We start from the raw sequence: 17,080 nt of genomic DNA, 5'->3' as shown, positions 1-17,080 counted from the left end.
AACCTGGTGCGATCGCATTTTCGATTGAGGCGGAAATGCTAGAGCCGGCCGTGTACATAGCTTTAGGTGTATCCGTTAAAGAACCTCAGATGGTCAATATTTCCAGAGTCCTACATTACGGCGTGCGTCATAACCATATCGTAGTTTTGGCACGTAACACCCCAGCAATTAATATTAGAAGTTTCCACCGCCACCTATATGCCGACTGGTCCGTCCCGGGAATGAATAAAGCATTTATTACGGAAATTGCAGCGTCTACTGCAGTTAATCAGGCGAAAACCTTAGATGCCTCATCGAACGCGAAAGTTGACCGTCGGCGTCCCGCCGCGCCAGGGACGAGTGATGCAAAAAATCATCACATTATGACGTCACCATATGACCTCATCACGTCATCACATATCACCAAAATGTGTGACGTCATGATGACGCCACTGCGACGTCATGATCATCGTCATGATGACGTCACTGCGACGTCACGTGACAAACGCCAAATGACGACGTCATCGCATGTCATCGTAGTTTGGTCAAATGTGGGCCGATCACGGAGGGAGTGCATAACCACGTTAGGTGCCCAAAGCTTTCAGAGAGTGACGGGGCAGGATCAATACATCGACGAGGAAGAAAAATAAGATGGCTTTCGTCTACGGGTCGTCTTAGGTGAATGCATAAGGGACTCTGTGGGTTTCTTGCTAGATATTATCGCGGCAGATCCCTATTCCGGGACTCCGCTGGACTGAGCTGCAGCCCGCGCCAGATCCACTAGGCTCCGCTGATCCTCGAGAGCTGGAGTTGCCTTGAATGCGCGGAAATCTCGTTCGCGCGCTAAACGCCATGTGCGCGGCGACCGAATGCTCTCCGCAGGACGCGAAGCGGAGAAGAAGCGCGTGCGCGCGCGCATTCTCCCTTCTCCGAGGAGGGCTGTTGCAAGCAGTGACGGCGGTGACGCTTCCCATTGTCCATGATCATCGCACCTCGGAATGACCGAACTGGGCTACGGGGACGCCCCGCGCGGGAGCTAGACCGGCGCGCCGTGGGCCGACTGACTTCATGGCCCGCTGCATTCGCCGTTGTGCCCACTGCGGACGTCAGCCGCCACGACGTGTACGTAGGATTCTACCACGGTGAGTGTCCCGCATGCGATGCTGCCTGCGATTGCCATTGCTTTATTTGCCATTAGCGGTATTGATGTTGACACGGTGAACCGTGAGTTATACATGAGCTGAGCAATGATGGATGGGAGGTTTGAGACATTGCTGATGTTCGTTCTGTTATGGTCTTCGGTAGCACAAGAAAGCTGTGCCCATATTTACGAAAAGCTCTTGCGCGAGAGTTGTCCCTAAGCGAAAGTTGCAGACAATCATTAGCAAAAACTGCCACTCGATGGCAAGGAACCCTGAGTAACGGAAAGCCTTGTGAATTCGCCCTCTGATGCATAACAACGAAGCACAGTTTGGAGCTTGATGTTCGGTACAAAGCAAGGTTTGGAATCCTGTAGTATATTTACCTGTATAGGTAACGACTCGGTGGGTACATGCATCGCTAAATACAAAGAGCGTCACATGACATCCACGAGACTTGCTTGGCCGCGCGTGTGGCTAACTTCGATGCCCGCACCCACGGGAACGTCTTACGCTAAAGCGGCTCATAAGGGAAAAGCTTCAGCCAATCACGATGTTGGAAATATAATTAGAAAGTCAACTGGCCAATGGGCGCAAAGCGGGTGCGAACGAAAAGCCATTTAATTCTGCTCGTATATATGCTGCGATGAAAACGCGAATGCATGAGCGATCGTGAACGAACTGTTGCCGTCGGCTTTGTACGGTTTTCGCCGTTCTACATTTAGACGCATATAAGGCTGACTTGTATTTTTTTACTAATCGTGTCTTCACTTTATATATGAAGACGGGACTTACGGCTACCATCCACCGCTCGCATATGCATAGGTACACCGCCCCCGCTTCGCAAGTGCGATTTCTTGCACAGACACAAACAGGCAATTTCATGGCGACTGCTGCGCTCGGCACTGGGAAAAGCCTAGAAGCAAACTTTGATCCGACAAACATAATTGAGTTCTTACGCATTACCACGAGGACATAGCAGAAACGCGCTGTAACGCGTTATGCAGAACGTCACGAAGTGGTTTGAACATGGGAGGTCACTGGAGTCAACCTGACGATCAGCGCCAGACAAAAAGAAAGCCGCCATAGACTAACAAATCTTATGCACAGACATAAGCGTGCGCAGGGTTCCCCTTCAGGGGGAGCGAAGGTTCGTCGCAGCGCCCCCCCTCCCTATTATGTCAATGTATGCGGCTGCCTTTGCGCCCCTCTTCTCGCCCCCCCCCCCTACAATGTATAGGGCTGACTTTGCGCCCCCCCATCTCGCCCCCTTGCCCCCCCCCCCCCCCCCCCTGTGCACGCCTATGTGTACAGAGTCATCTCGAGGCCAGCATCCCGCACAAAAGAAATTGGAAAGAAAACAAGATAAATTTCAGCCAGTTCCCACGCCGTGAAAACGTTCGGACCGCGAAGCTGTAAGCGCGCGAGTCTATGTGATTGGTTAGCGAGATCACCTGTATCATCATCATCATCACTTGGTTTTATTTATTTTATTTTTTTACTCACTTCTCCATCTGGATACGTCACCTACGTGACGCCGACTACTACCATACTACTACCATTACTACGACGACGACGGCACAGGGTTGACTAAAACAGCTTGGCAGTAAAATGCCGACGCCCCCTGGTACGGCTCTATGAAAATTGATGTAAATCATAATCGTTATCTGTATTGTCATCTGCGGATATCTGTGGTTTCGTGCTGTATAGATTCGTATATAGTGTAGTTCTCGTAGTTTCGTGCCTGTATTTAAGAAATTTGTATTCACGCAACAGGAAGCACAGCACGTCGTATAGTGCCAAAAACGGACGCCAGCCATTCCGCTTTATATGCTTTTCTTTACGTAAATGCCGTACAACGGCGCGCCCTAACTGCGACCTTGTTCCCCGCTGACAAGACAGGCACGCCTCGGCGACCTTTGCTCGTTGGTTACGCACACGCGAAGTTACGCGCCACTCGAACGTAGAAAAAAAAAAAGAGCAAACGCGCAGGAAGAGAAAATAAGGAAAACGAAAGGACGGAGGCGGAAGCCGCGGAGAGAGGCGTGCGCGCCGACAGGTAGTACATTCGCGGTTCCCCGCCGAGTATGATGTAGTGTGCGGCCCGGTGTGACTTCGACAACGTCCTAAGGAGGGCTTGCGGCCCTGTGACGCCCACGGTCACGGGCACTCGTGCGTCGACGGCGACCCTGGTGGCGCCAAGACGCCGACAGGCACTCAACAGCGCGTGAAAATCGCACGTGTATGCATAGTTTACGTGACGGATGCGCGCGTATTCACACATCCCACTCGGGCACGCCGTGGCACATCAACAGAACTTCTGGAGCGGAGTTATCTTTCCGAACACTGCCGTCCTTATCTTAGTATTACAGTTCGACGGCGTGCCTTGTCTGCGTGCGTGACGTCACGTATCACGTGCGAGGGCACGTGTTGCAATGGAGTAGCAAGGGGGAGTCACTGGCATAGCCAGGGGTTTGGAAGGTTCAAACCCACCTAAAATTTTCAGTTTAGCATGTGTACATTTGTATACACACGCACACATACAAAGAGACGCAAGAACATGCATAAAGTGTGGTTGACCCTATAAAAATTGATGGCTACACCCCTTACGTGTTCAGTATTGCAGGTTCGCAGGAACCAGTTTGTTGTACATATATTGCGCCTAACTGTAATTAGGGGTTTTACGCGCTAACACCAAGATATGCTCACGAGGCACGCCGTAGCGGAAAACTCCGGATTAATTTTGACCACCAGGGTGTTCCTTAACGAGCTCCGAAATCCAAGTACAACGAGTGTCTGACATTTCACTTCCATCAAAATGCGGCCGCCGTTGACGGTAATCGCACCCGCGCCCGCTCACTTAGCACAGCGATACGGTACTTGCTAGGCTATTACGGCGGACCCGCCGAGAACCACGTTACAATAGCGAAGTTCATACCATTGTCGTTTGGCGGTGAGGACGGGGGTTGGGGGAGCGACTGTTGCTACGAGTGGCGCTATATTCTGCAGCTCATAAGGTAGCACGGGTAAGCGCCACCGGTAAGGGAGTGAAATAAAAGGAGAGAGAGGTTCTTAATTTGATTTTTACGACTACTTTTTGGTTGTTTTTGTTAATTATATTATTTTAGATCCTGTTCGTTCATTTTAACCCTGTTTGAGCATTGGTAACCTTGTTTTAGGCCTATATTGACCACTTGACTGTGAGCGTGATCACACCACACGAGATCTACGGATATACGACAAGCTGGACCCTATGAACTTAAAGTATGCGGACGAATTAGAGCGCTCTGTACTCTACTATAGGATCTACCGAGAAAGGAAATGAATACTTGGGATGAGAAAAAAATGTTTGACGATTTAGAGTACTATACTCTACTATGGGAGAGCGCTAAGCTGTCCATAACATACTCACGATGCGTATTCATGTATTTAGAAGAAATGTTCAACGATTTAAAGTACTTTGTACTCTACTACGGGTGAACAGAAAGCCGCCCACCTCCTCGACAGCGTAAGAACGGCTGTGTAAAGTCACATACCTGATACCCTATGGTTACGCGTTGTCGAAATTACAATGCAGATACACGTTAGTGTCGCTGGCTTTGGGACGTGAATTTGACCGGGCCAACAAATTTTGACCGGGGATATTGAGATCACGCTCAGCCAAACAGGATTCTTTAGACGGGCGCGACGAGCTTTTATTTTCTAATACACCTAATTTTTGCGTCAGCAGATAGGTTCAGTGTCTCGATGGCGTCCCGGGGGTGAGAACGGGGTCTCCGACTTGATTCCCGCTTGCGGCAACCACGTCATGTCCACGCAGTTGAGCAAGAAGGCACTCGCGTGCCGAGATTCCAGTTTATACGGTAATGAACGCACGTGGCCAAAATTATTAAGGCGAAAACCTTAGATGCCTCATCAAACGCGAACAGTGACCGGCAACGTCGGCGGCGTCAACACGAGCGCTGCAAAAAAATCATCACAAGGCGATGACGTCACAGATCGCCATGATTTGTGACGTCATCACATGACATCGTCATGCAAAACCAGGTGAAGTGCGCAGAAAGGTTTCAATGCCTCCGATCCTGGAGGCAGTGTGGAACCACGTTAGGTGCTGAAAGCTTTCGGAGGGTGGGGGGGGGGGGGGGGGGCAGGATTAGTGCATCGACTGAGAAGAAAAAGAAGTAGGTGGCTTTCGCTTTCGAGTCATCGTGGGTGTTTGCATAGGGGACTTTGTGAGTTTCTTCGGATAGGCACGGGTTCTCTTTGTAGTCTCTTGGAGGATCCGGGACGTTAAGATTAAATAAATAAATAAATAAATAAATAAATAAATAAATAAATAAATAGTATATGCTATTAAGTATAAGAATGGTAATTTAAAATTGTTCTATGGCTAAACTAACCAATGCTTTGATAATGTTGTCTATCTTCGGACATTTTGTACATTTCGATTATGCACACCAAAGGAGGAGGATGCTCATGATCTCGCTTTGCCGCGACCCGCTGGCAATGCCTTGTATTGTGGGAAGAAAATGAATAAATAAGTAATAAAATCAGTCAGTCGATCAATTAATCAATGCAAACACCTCGATTTGCGCTAAAAACTTCGAGGACGCTTAAGTTTCGCCTTTAAGAGTACAACGCGATAGCGTTGTCAGGCCCCGTTTGCGCCGCGTTCCGATTCGCTTGCCGTGTTTCGCTTCTCGGTGGATATCTCTACCGTGCCGTGAGGTAAGGAACGCCTGAGCTCGTGACACTGACCGCTATGCCAGGGCGTCTACTACAATTAAGGCTCGTTCACATCTGCCACTAGCACCGGCCGCGCAACCATTTGCGACTGACGACCAAAAATCGACTCAAGGCGGCCCGATGTTCACACCTGCGTGTAAAACTTATACCCGTCGCCGCACACAATTCACGTCTGCTCGCATATGGCTCGAACACCGATTTTTATCCGTTGCGCTCATCGGGCTTTTTCGCTCACGGAAGACGCAGACACTGCATTTTCTGCTGCACGGGCTCTTTAAGGCTATCGCGTTAAAATGTAGAAACAAATGTGCTACCTCATATTTTGGTTCTGGATATATATGCTTCGTGGCATCAAAGCACAAAACAGCAGAGGAGAGTTTGGAACGCTTACACGTCGGACGCGATTGGCAAAGCATTCGTACAAACCATCGTTTCATGTTTATTTATTTATTTATTTATTTATTATTTATTTATTTATTTATTTATTTATTTTGACAATACTACTCACTCCAGCGGAGTCGTTGCAGAGTGGGTTACAATGATGAGTTATACGTAAAGAAAAGAACTTATTAAACTAAAATAATAGCATAAAATGTATAAAACACCAAATGAAGCAACGAAATCAACGCAGCTATCTTAAGGAAAATTGTAAGGAAAAAGCACAAAGGTCAAAGGCAATGAACTGTAGACAATCAAATGGCAAGCAGTGATCGGAACATTTTTATATTTTCAGTTTAACAGTGCGTACATCTAACGCGTTATTGAATATTACACAGTCTGAATGCGACCGCCGCGGGCGGCAATGGAAATCATCTCACGTTCGGTGGCAAAATGTAATGCATCGGTATAAGAATAAACTATCTTGGGGAAGTTCACAACACACTTCGTGTTTTATAGTCGGTAGGTTAAGGTGCGCAGGTAGATGCCGAATGTAGTGCAAGATTCCTTCGTTTTCGACTCGCGAGATGTTGGTAAGATTGCACAATTATAGGGAAATACATCGTGAATTACATGGAAACCCACCTTGACGACGAAGCGGGCGGTTGGTTTGCACTGTATTGCACGGTTGGTTTGCACTTAGGAGCCGACTGACGCTCTCGGAATGGAGCTATATGGTGCTGCGGACGAAACGACACCTGCACCCTTAGCCGTTACGATGCTGAACTTAGGTTGACCTTGTGTTCACATGCACGTAAAAAACACCGGTGTCCGCAGCTAAACGTGCTATTGCTGGCGTATACGAAAGACGAACTTCGTGTTTACAGATAGAAACACAACGATAATATGCTAATCGTTCACTCGGGCTATCCATGTCTCTGTTTGCAGAGAGCAACTACCATCAAAACCTACCATCTCCATTGTGTTTTTACAATATCTGCGGTCAACCCGCAAGCACTCCTGCTTACGGCATTACATTTTCATGCGCTTCCATCGCGCCGTAAGCATTTTCTTGCTCAGAACATGCCTCATTCGACACGGGCAAGCCGCGTCAAAGCAAGCGGTTATCCGCTGCTTTTGCGGGAGATATCTTCAAAATGAGGCCATTGACATCGAGAGATAACGATAAGCGAGAAAGAGGTGAGACGGTAGCGTGCGTTTTCCCAGCGTGTTTGTCTACACTGCGAGTATGACTGTAACCCACCTGTGCGCGTGCTCACGTATCACGTATTTGGGGCAGGTGCTACGGAGTGGCATCTATGGAACGTATACTCAAAGTCCACCGAATGCTTGTCGCACCCGTCGCGCAGTTTCAATAGCGTACAGTATTCGGATGTTAGTAAAACGAACACATAGCAAATTAGGAGAAAATAAAAATAGAGTATACAAAGACCGTCTAGCGAGAGATGCACACCCAAACCTGCTTTCCCTTCTGAAGGAACTAGGAATACAGATCTTGTGAACTGCTCTTGAAACTCTCAGATACGTCATTATTGCTTACGCAGTTCGATCTCGAATCCTTCGAAGCTTTTCGTGAGTTTGTTATCTCTCATTTATTGGAATCCTGCCTTTCTGAAACAGGCTATGGCGAACGGTCCCCTCGAGAGAGATAAGAACGAGAAAAGACAAGGAGGTTAGTTGGGATTTGCTACCCTTCACAGGCATGTGTTACGAAATAAAAAAGAGGGAGAGTGGAAGGAGGAGAAAAGGAAAGAGAGACAAACCCGAACAATGTAGCCACATACGTTGAAGGCCAAACACTTCTCCGGCCCGCATCGTGCAGGGAATAATGAACACGGCACCGGAATAAAATGGACAAATGATGAGTAAGGCCGCAGTTGATGAGGGTTCATTATCGGAGAACGTCATTCAGAGGAGTGAATATATATAAAAGAAAGTGCCTGAAAAAAACAGAGCCAGAAAGGCGTGTAAGTGCTTTGTTCCAAATGGTATCACAATATCAGAGAACAGGAAGATCAAAGGGAAATAAAGACTACTCGATTCCAGCTTGACGTGAAGTATAGTTAGAGTGGACCGGTGCGTAAGTTTTTTTTTTTCTCTTTTTTTTACGTTCAGTGTTTTCCAGTTTAGGGAAACACTAATGAGACAACGATTATTCCCGGAAAGCCGCGCTCGAGTATTTCCTTGCTTCGAAAAGTTGTCTGTGAGTACACGGAGTATTCACGTGACGTCGACGTGCAGTATCCTGTTATACGATTCACTGCTTCCGCTGTGCTTCTGGAGATAAGAAACAAATCATAATAAAGCGTACCTTTTGACGGCTCTACAACAAAATGGCGTCCGGAATGCCCCGCCAGAACAAACACCTCTTATAACCCGTCCAGCAACCGTGCGCTGTTGCTTCAAAAACCGCGAGAGACAAGCTGAAATAATAACAACGTACGGGTCCGCCGTTGCATGCTTGCTTCAGAAGGGCTGCCTCAGTCAGTCCTACTGTCTTCACTGCAAGGTGTGCACACAAGAAGCGTGCTTTAGGATCCCACACGGTGCCTCACAGGATCGCGCAATGCCAGCTGTACACGATCGATTACCCGTTGCCTCCAATTCCAGTAATACTTCCTTCTCCTTGCGTTAAGGACGCCAAGCCGACGTCAGACGACCGGCGCGTCGACATGCCACTCTGCCAGGCTCTCGCGTAACCAGTCTCTCTATCTTGTTTCCGTGTATGCATGTCTCATTGCCTCGCTGCTTGGTTGGGAGAGCGTGCATAGTTTCCGCCACCGTTTCGTTGCTGTGCTGCAATACCCGAGCTAGCGAGAGATAGACAGACGTTCGATCATAACAGAGACTCTCGCAGGAGCAGCGCTGTACAAGGAACACGAAGCGAGCACAGAGGCGGGGACGAGGGTAATGAGGAATTATTTTCACGCACACGCACACACACAATAGACCATATTTTCGAACTCTGTTCGCCGCCAATCCTTGCTTTATTATCCCAGCTGTTTCTTAATTTCGAGCGCAGTGACGTCAAGCTAGCATGCATGGTCGTAAAGATACCTCATGTGTTTGTAGAACCACTTTCGTGAATCGAATAGGCCGTGTATACATTGCGGCGACAGTCGAGATTAGAATATGCTTGTGCTAACATCCATCCCATGATGAACGCCACCATTGATGCTTCCATAAAGCAGCTTATGTAGTCACTGCACACAGTACTTCCCGCTTTCTTTCTTTTTCTTTTTTCTATTTGAGCAAATGTATACGGGTTTGAGTAGCTACACGATAGCGCCTGCTGGGAAACCACGACTACTATTACTGAGTGATGTAGGCTTACGTAAAGTTCGTGCGTTAAGGCACCTGACCGCCTGACGAGACGAATAGTGGTCGATCGACGAAAGCCTCGGGATGAAACCAACGTTTGAGCCAGTAGCGCAGCCAGAAATTCTTTTCGGGTGGGAGGGGGGATGGGGGTGGAGATTCAACCTCAATTTATGTATGTTCGTGCGTGTGTTTGCATGTGTGTCCGTATTATACACATGCTAAATTGAAAACTTTTAGAGGGGGGGGGGGTGTTGAACTACTAGCACCTCGCCCCCTGGCTACCCCAGTGGTTTCAGCTATATGACTGTTCTTTCATCATGGGAAGAACATAAAGCAGACGCTGTTGATCACTTCAAATCACCATGCATGTTCCTTTGGCCTCTGTGTATGTAGCTTAGATTGATCACCCTATGGTAAATACGCAGAGCTGTTAAGGGTATCCCGTGTTCTACATGTTCGATAGACAACGCGCTTGTATTACGATATTTGTGCAGTAAAACTATGGGACAGGAAATCAGACTCGCGTGAAAGGTCCTCCCGCAATTTCTTGGTTCTGAGTTCGGGTCCCAGCCGACGGAAGGGGTGTTTTAACTGCGGAACAGTTTGAGGCACCGCCCCGTCGTCGTCTCATGTCTCGCGTTGGTGTCACGCAGGTCCCACGTTTGATACAAATAAGCCGAGCAGGCTCCACGTTTGGAACGCCAGCGCTAACTTGCCCTTGAACGCCAGCCTCGCCGAAGGGCTAACTCGTCTGTAGAGCCAGCGAAGCGACAGCGACACGCGAGAGTCGGAACTTAGACACAGATCTGCGTACGAGAGAAGCAGAGGCGAAACGCCAGCGCCGGGTGTTAGACGCACCGCGCTCGGAGCAGCAAAGAGTAGAAAGGAGACCGTAGCACAGAAAATAGATAATCGCAAAACAAGTCCGTCAATCACAAGAAAAGAACAGAAAATGATAAAAAATATCGTATAATCACACGAAAAGGACAGAAAAGAACACAAAAGGACATATAGACACAATAAAAGAGCACAAAAGAGAGCACAAAAGAGCACAATAAAAGAGCACACAAAGTAAACACAAGGGAAACACAGGCGAATCAGTGCACCGCAGTTCTTACAGCTTTCACTTGGGGTGAACCTGGCTTAGATTTTTTCCGTACAGTACTTAACTCACTTTAGTTTATCTCTTAATTACTACACTTCAGTTAAAAACAACAAATAATGTCCCCGATGCTTTCCTTTGGCCAATTATCTATTGGTTTCATTTGGTTTTAGCCAACATATGTCACATAAGTCGGAATAGCAGAAAATTGCCATGATAAGCCAATACTGACAATCATGCTAAACTTCAGATCACAAATTCAGTAGGGGACAAAGAAGAACACACGCAGCACAGGACAAGCGCTAACTTGCAACTATCTTTATTGTGAAAAATTCACCGACGATTACGATACTCCATAACGCCAATTCTGAGCGCAACTTATTGTTGGGCAACGCCAACCGTGTTTGAAGTTTTGGCTATCCGCAGTTGTAGCAGTGTAACGTTCGTTATATATTGCCACAGAAACTGCCAGCAATCGAGTGCTACGCACACCACTCTGTGCATTGCCGGCGTCGCGAACCAAGCGAAACGCTGACAGCCCCGTTAGGACAAGCGAAGCCAGCCGCAGTGCACGTGCCAGCCCTGCATACGCACGAGCTCCGACCGAGGGGCCAGCGCGCGTGACGGAGGAAGAAAGCGAGGTTAGAGACCAGTGGCTCGTAATGACAGACTCCGCGTTCACTAAAAAACGTTGGCCCTCCCTCCTCCTCCGCTCTCTTTCGTGCTCGTTCGCTCTATCGGTTACGCCGACGATGGCCACGCCAATGGCGACGCCGCTCAACGCAGGAACGGGCGCCTAAGAGCTGCGCTCTAAAATCTTTCCCACATATTTACACTGTACAGCCGGCATGCGCAAGCACACTGCCCATCATAACCACAAAATGACATATATCGCCAGAATGCAGATCAGAACATAAAATCTAAAAATTCCTTTTCTTTGTTACGCGAGAAGTATCACTGACACAATCAATTCCTTTCTTTATGATACGACACGCCTCAATAAGTTCTCTGGAAACCGAATTCCCATTCTTTCCCAAAATTCGAATACTGGTAAGCTTTGGCTTACAGGCAGAGGACCTACAATGCATAGGGTAAATGAAAAGACGCATTATTAAAAACAGAGCGCTCGTGTTCCCGTGCTCGATCATTGACTCATCGACCAGTTTGTTCAATATAGACATTTTCACGAGCGAGTGGAGTGTCGTGCGCAAAGCCTACAGCGCATGCGACATAAGGCCTGGCATGCTTCTTTCCGCGCGCGGGTTTCCTCGGTGGTGCGGAGATACGTGAGCACAGCCCAGGCAGTTTATGTGGCGCGGGAAAAAAAAACAATAGACACAGTGTACACATTTCGGCCACATTTTTCAAATTGTGCGACACTTTGTACAGATGGGAGACCACTTTAGGCCTTTTGAATCCAGGAACAAGCTCAGCTTTCTTCTTGCCCCTCAGTTTCTGAAGGAGGGTCTCAGACACCGCAGTCGAAATCGAGTAGGGAAACCCAGCAGCCCGCAGGCGCCTCAGTCTGGCCATTAAAGCTTTCCTGAACCCTCCTTCGGAAACTGAAGGGCAAGAAGAAAGCCAATGAAAGCTGAGCGTGTTTGAAGACCATGCGTTTAGAAACAATGAGAATGATTCAGAAAGCTGCGTACTCGGCTACGGGAGAAGGGAAGCTGTCCACACTAACCTCAACTCTGAACTGTCACACGACGATCAACGTAGGTTAAAGTGTTGCGTGTAAAACAAATGGCCGACGATTCAGAGTACTACTACTCAACTATGGGAGAGCTGCACGCAGCTCTCGCTACGTACTCGATCAGAAAATGGACGACCTTAATGAATTGTAGTACGATGCCGCTCCGAGTGAACGGCGATCATCTGACATACCCTTTCAAGCAGCCTCCGCGTCTTCACGGATATATTTACGTTCCTTTGTCAAGATATTCTTCACCGCTTTCGTTATATTAGCAGGCTACGACATTGGATAAAAAAAAAATTAAGCTTAGGGTTTGGTCTTTAGTTCAATTTTTTTTTTCGTTCTATCAAATATTTTAGGCGAGATCACATTTGCGTTTGAACTTGATGAACTGCTCCACATTAGAAGTTTTGAAAGAGACTGTTGTTGACAATGGACTCTGTCTAAAATCTGGAATTTATGCGTCGCTAATCAATCAATCAATCAATCAATCAATCAATCAATCAATCAATCAATCAATCAATCAATCAATCAATCAATCAATCAATCAATCAATCAATCAATCAATCAATCAATCAATCAATTAATCAATCAATCAATCAATCAATGACTGTAAAAGGAGATTTCTGTTATGATTTCCGCTGCCAATGTTGTAAGATAATACTTATAAACTGCTAATTGAAAAAATTAATAGGTTAAGAATTTTATATCTCTGCTATGAAAATGATATGGCGGTTGAGTAAATTGAGTCTCATAATAAATCAAAGGTGAACAAGGTTATTGTGTTATGTTCCGATGAGATAAACCGCTAATTTGGATTTTGCCACTACACTTTCCATCAGGAAACAGGTTTAACCAATCTTCGTAACGGACACTTATAAATCAGAAGTGTAGGTTTCCAGTCCCCCCCCCCCCCCCTTTGGGGGAGGGTGTAGAATTTAAATATGGGGGAACTAGCCGGCGTCTACCGAGTGGGGGCTGGGGGGCGTAGGGGTGGAAACAATACTAACCAGGTGTGCATTCAGAGAGACGTTCACAAAATGAAACTGTCATTGTTGTCATCAATATTCAGAAGCTTGATTAAGCAAGGTTTATTCCAGCAGCATACTATACGTCTAGACCGAAATGAAGCCCCTAATTAAAGCTACTAAGGTTTGGGGGCCCAGTGAGGGGGAAACGGCACATCCACGCCCCCCCCCCCCGTCCCCCCGCCCATCCATAGGTGACGCCTATGTTGTAATCATAACGACAATATATCAATTGTGTTGGTTTCATGTGACACGTAGTCCATTGTTGGCTACTATTCTTTTTACAGTTTCCTTTCTTCAATGAGAACGTTACACTGGCATCACCTATATTTTGTTCAGTCCGCCTGTTAAAAATTCCGTCGCATTTTATTCTTCAGTTTCTTTTTGCGTTGATGTTTTTAATCGCGGCTATCACGCTTGTATTCGCGCTGCCATTCTGAATTTCTGTGCGCATACTCCTTCGCAAAGCCGTCAGGGGCCTGTAAGGTTCCCAATGTCATTGCATTATACCGCGACAAATCAACGAGGCGTAAAATATGCGAACGACCATGCATAGGCAAATAGAGAGAGCCATGAAGTATCATAAGGTATAAATACGTCATGGAACGTCAAGCGCAATTCAGGAAACGCAGCGATGATAACCACGATTGGCATCATCCCTCGGAAACCGGTTTGGACAAATAGTCGCCCGGGCTCTTTGCTGCAGAAAGGTTTCACTGAATATATTAGAGTATTCCATTTTATGAGATGGCTGTAGATGGCTGAGATGGTCATCTCATTCTGGATATCTCATATCTGCTTTTTTTTCCCCCAGCCTCTGTTTGTTTTACGCACTGCTGCTAATGCCTTTTGACAACTCCGGTTCTGTCACTCTCTTGCCTGATTTCTCCCGCATCAATATTGTAAACGTTTCTTGCTTATACCAATAGCTGAAGAGTTAGTTCTTACGTCCACATTGAATGCCAGTGCTTCCGAGGAATGCCAGTGCTTCCTATAGTCACGCTGAAGGTAGCATATACGGTAAATCTACGTCTCGTAAGTGTTACCCTACACCCTAAAGGAGTCACATATAACGTAACCATGTGTCACGTGGTCGCGGCGCGCCATCTGTGAGCTGAAGAACAAGCTACTCGCCAGCTGTTGCAGCCTTTGAGATCACCTACGTAGGGCTGCGTAACGTTGACGATCTTGGAGCCCGTGTAGCACGTGAGGCAGTAGCGCATACGGTGACGTATGCTTTACAGCTTCACTTACTACACGAGCTCCAACGTAACGCATACGGTGACGTATGCGTTGCGCATCGTGAACGCCGTACAATTGGAGCGCTTGCCCTCGCAGAACGTGCGACGTTGCGGTGCGCACAAATCTCAGAGGCGCGAGGCAGTGAAATGCAGGTGCGCCGAGCTCTCAAAAGAGGCCGCCCGGCTGCCGTAGAACATAGGGAGGCCAAATGCACAGCGCTTGCATTTAGGCGTGGGTAGCTGAGTACAGTATCACAATAACAAGGATGAGAAAGAAAATATGTTCTTATTTGCCGAACTTCGTCTGACCTGAAGTGAACAACAGCAACAACAACAAACAATTGATTATATTTGTTGTGCGCTGTTATTCAAGAGAGAAAACAAAGCTGTAAAGACATAGGCGTAAGAGATACAGTTATTTAATTTGCATGACAAAAAGTCTTCCTTTCCACGCTACACATTCAGCATGAGCATTTACTGCTTACCGCCATTGTGCAGGTCCGTGCTGCTCTCTGACACAGAAACCGCCATTTCACCTATTTGCTCATACAAACGCCACAAAATATTCAATTCGTTATCAGAAGCACCTTGTGTAAAGCTTGTCTTTGCAGCTGGGCAAAGACTTCCCAATGAGACTCTTTTACCCACGTTCATCGCATATATTACAACTCAAGTGGCTCGTAGCTATGCAATTTCGCTGCTGCAATTGAGGTCGAGGCGTTGATTCCCCGGCTTGGCTGCGAAATGCAAAAAAGAAAGAGCGGGAGCCACGAGTTGCCAAAGCTAATTCGAAGACAGTCGCAACACGCCTTCTGTTGTAGTACAAATGTTCTGGACCGTTTCATAGAACAAATCTATCTATCTATCTATCTATCTATCTATCTATCTATCTATCTATCTATCTATCTATCTATCTATCTATCTATCTATCTATCTATCTATCTATCTATCTATCTATCTATCTATCTATCTATCTATCTATCTATCTATCTATCTATCTATCTATCTATCTATCTATCTATCTATCTATCTGCACGAATGAAGTAAAGTTGCTCAACATTATATGTCACGATTTAACACAAAGCTTCTCTCTTGTGTCCGTGTTTGCACGCCCTGTCTCTTTAACATGAATATGTCACGATGTTGTATGATCGGACCTTTTCCTGCCCCTTTCCGAGCACGGGGTAGCCAACCGGGGCTCATCCTTGGTCAGCGTCTCTGCCTTTCTGTCATCCTTCTCCTCTTCCTCGTTGTCCTGGAAGCCCGCGAAGATGAGAAAATGTGAAATGCGTAACTTTAATTCGCAAGTGAACATTTCAGCAATACAGCTAGTTGCTCACTGAGGTCTGCAGAATGGTCTTAGTAAGTTGGTAGCTATTTGGTTTCCTTACCATTTTGTTACATCCTGGAGACCGAACCTACATTAGCTTCCCACCAACGGGCTAAGCATTGGTCGTTGTTCATGCTCAAATGCATAAAACAACAAAAGGCAACAAAGGAAAGCGTGCAAGAGCATCAGACTTTTAGCATACCGGTCTCATTTAAACTCTGAATCTATTTGTTTTTTCACCACAGGTCCCGGAATACCTAGAAGTCACGGTGAAGAGCTCTCGTGGACAACAACAGCCTAATAAAGGAATGATTACCTTATTCAGAAGAAAGAAGAGGCACCGTGCAGGGAAAGCCTTACCGTTCATGATCCACGTGGCTGTGATTGTATCTCGCCAGGCTGAAGATTTGAATCACTGACGGAACGGTGGGAAAATACCTTGATCATTAAGGTGCGCCTCAAGAGTACCGCAAAGCTGCGTCGTTATTGAAAGTGTCCTAACATTTGCCGAAGAACGTCCAGGTCCTTCAACTGAACTTCGTCCAGTGCTGGCGCTTGTGTATACGCGTCGCGACGCCATGGGTTCATGGTGAAAATGCGGCTGAACAGGCTTTTAAGACAAACTCCGGGGTCTTCTGTAGGATTCCTTGGTGCTTCGTTGTCGCTGACTGCCCGCCGTGTGTCCAACAGCTAGAAAGGTCTGCAAGGTGCAAGTTTCTCGTTTCGAAGGACCCTGGATGCTTTCTACGAATAAACCGCTTTGTCACTATGGTCGCGCTGCGGTTGGATACCATTCACCGAATAGATCCTTCCTTTCCTTAAGTTAACAGGCCTTCAGGCCAAAGTTCTTTCTCGCAGATGACAGCCTATTCGAAGCTACTGCCAGGCAAAAACCGCGTAACTATTGCTGATAATCACGGTGCTCCTTGAACCGCTGCTGACGGCGTGGTCGTACGCTAGCTAAGGAGACTACATGTCCTGATTCAAGTTGCTTGAGATATCCGAAGGTCACATCGTGTTCTATTAACTCTACCAGGACGATCTTTCCAAACTACACTGCTGAGTCACGGTTCAGGCCTGACGGCTTGACTGCTCGTTA

The sequence above is a fragment of the Rhipicephalus sanguineus genome, chromosome 4 (assembly GCF_013339695.2).
Source record: "Rhipicephalus sanguineus isolate Rsan-2018 chromosome 4, BIME_Rsan_1.4, whole genome shotgun sequence".
NCBI lineage: Eukaryota > Metazoa > Arthropoda > Arachnida > Ixodida > Ixodidae > Rhipicephalus > Rhipicephalus sanguineus.
This window is presented reverse-complemented; position numbering follows the sequence as displayed.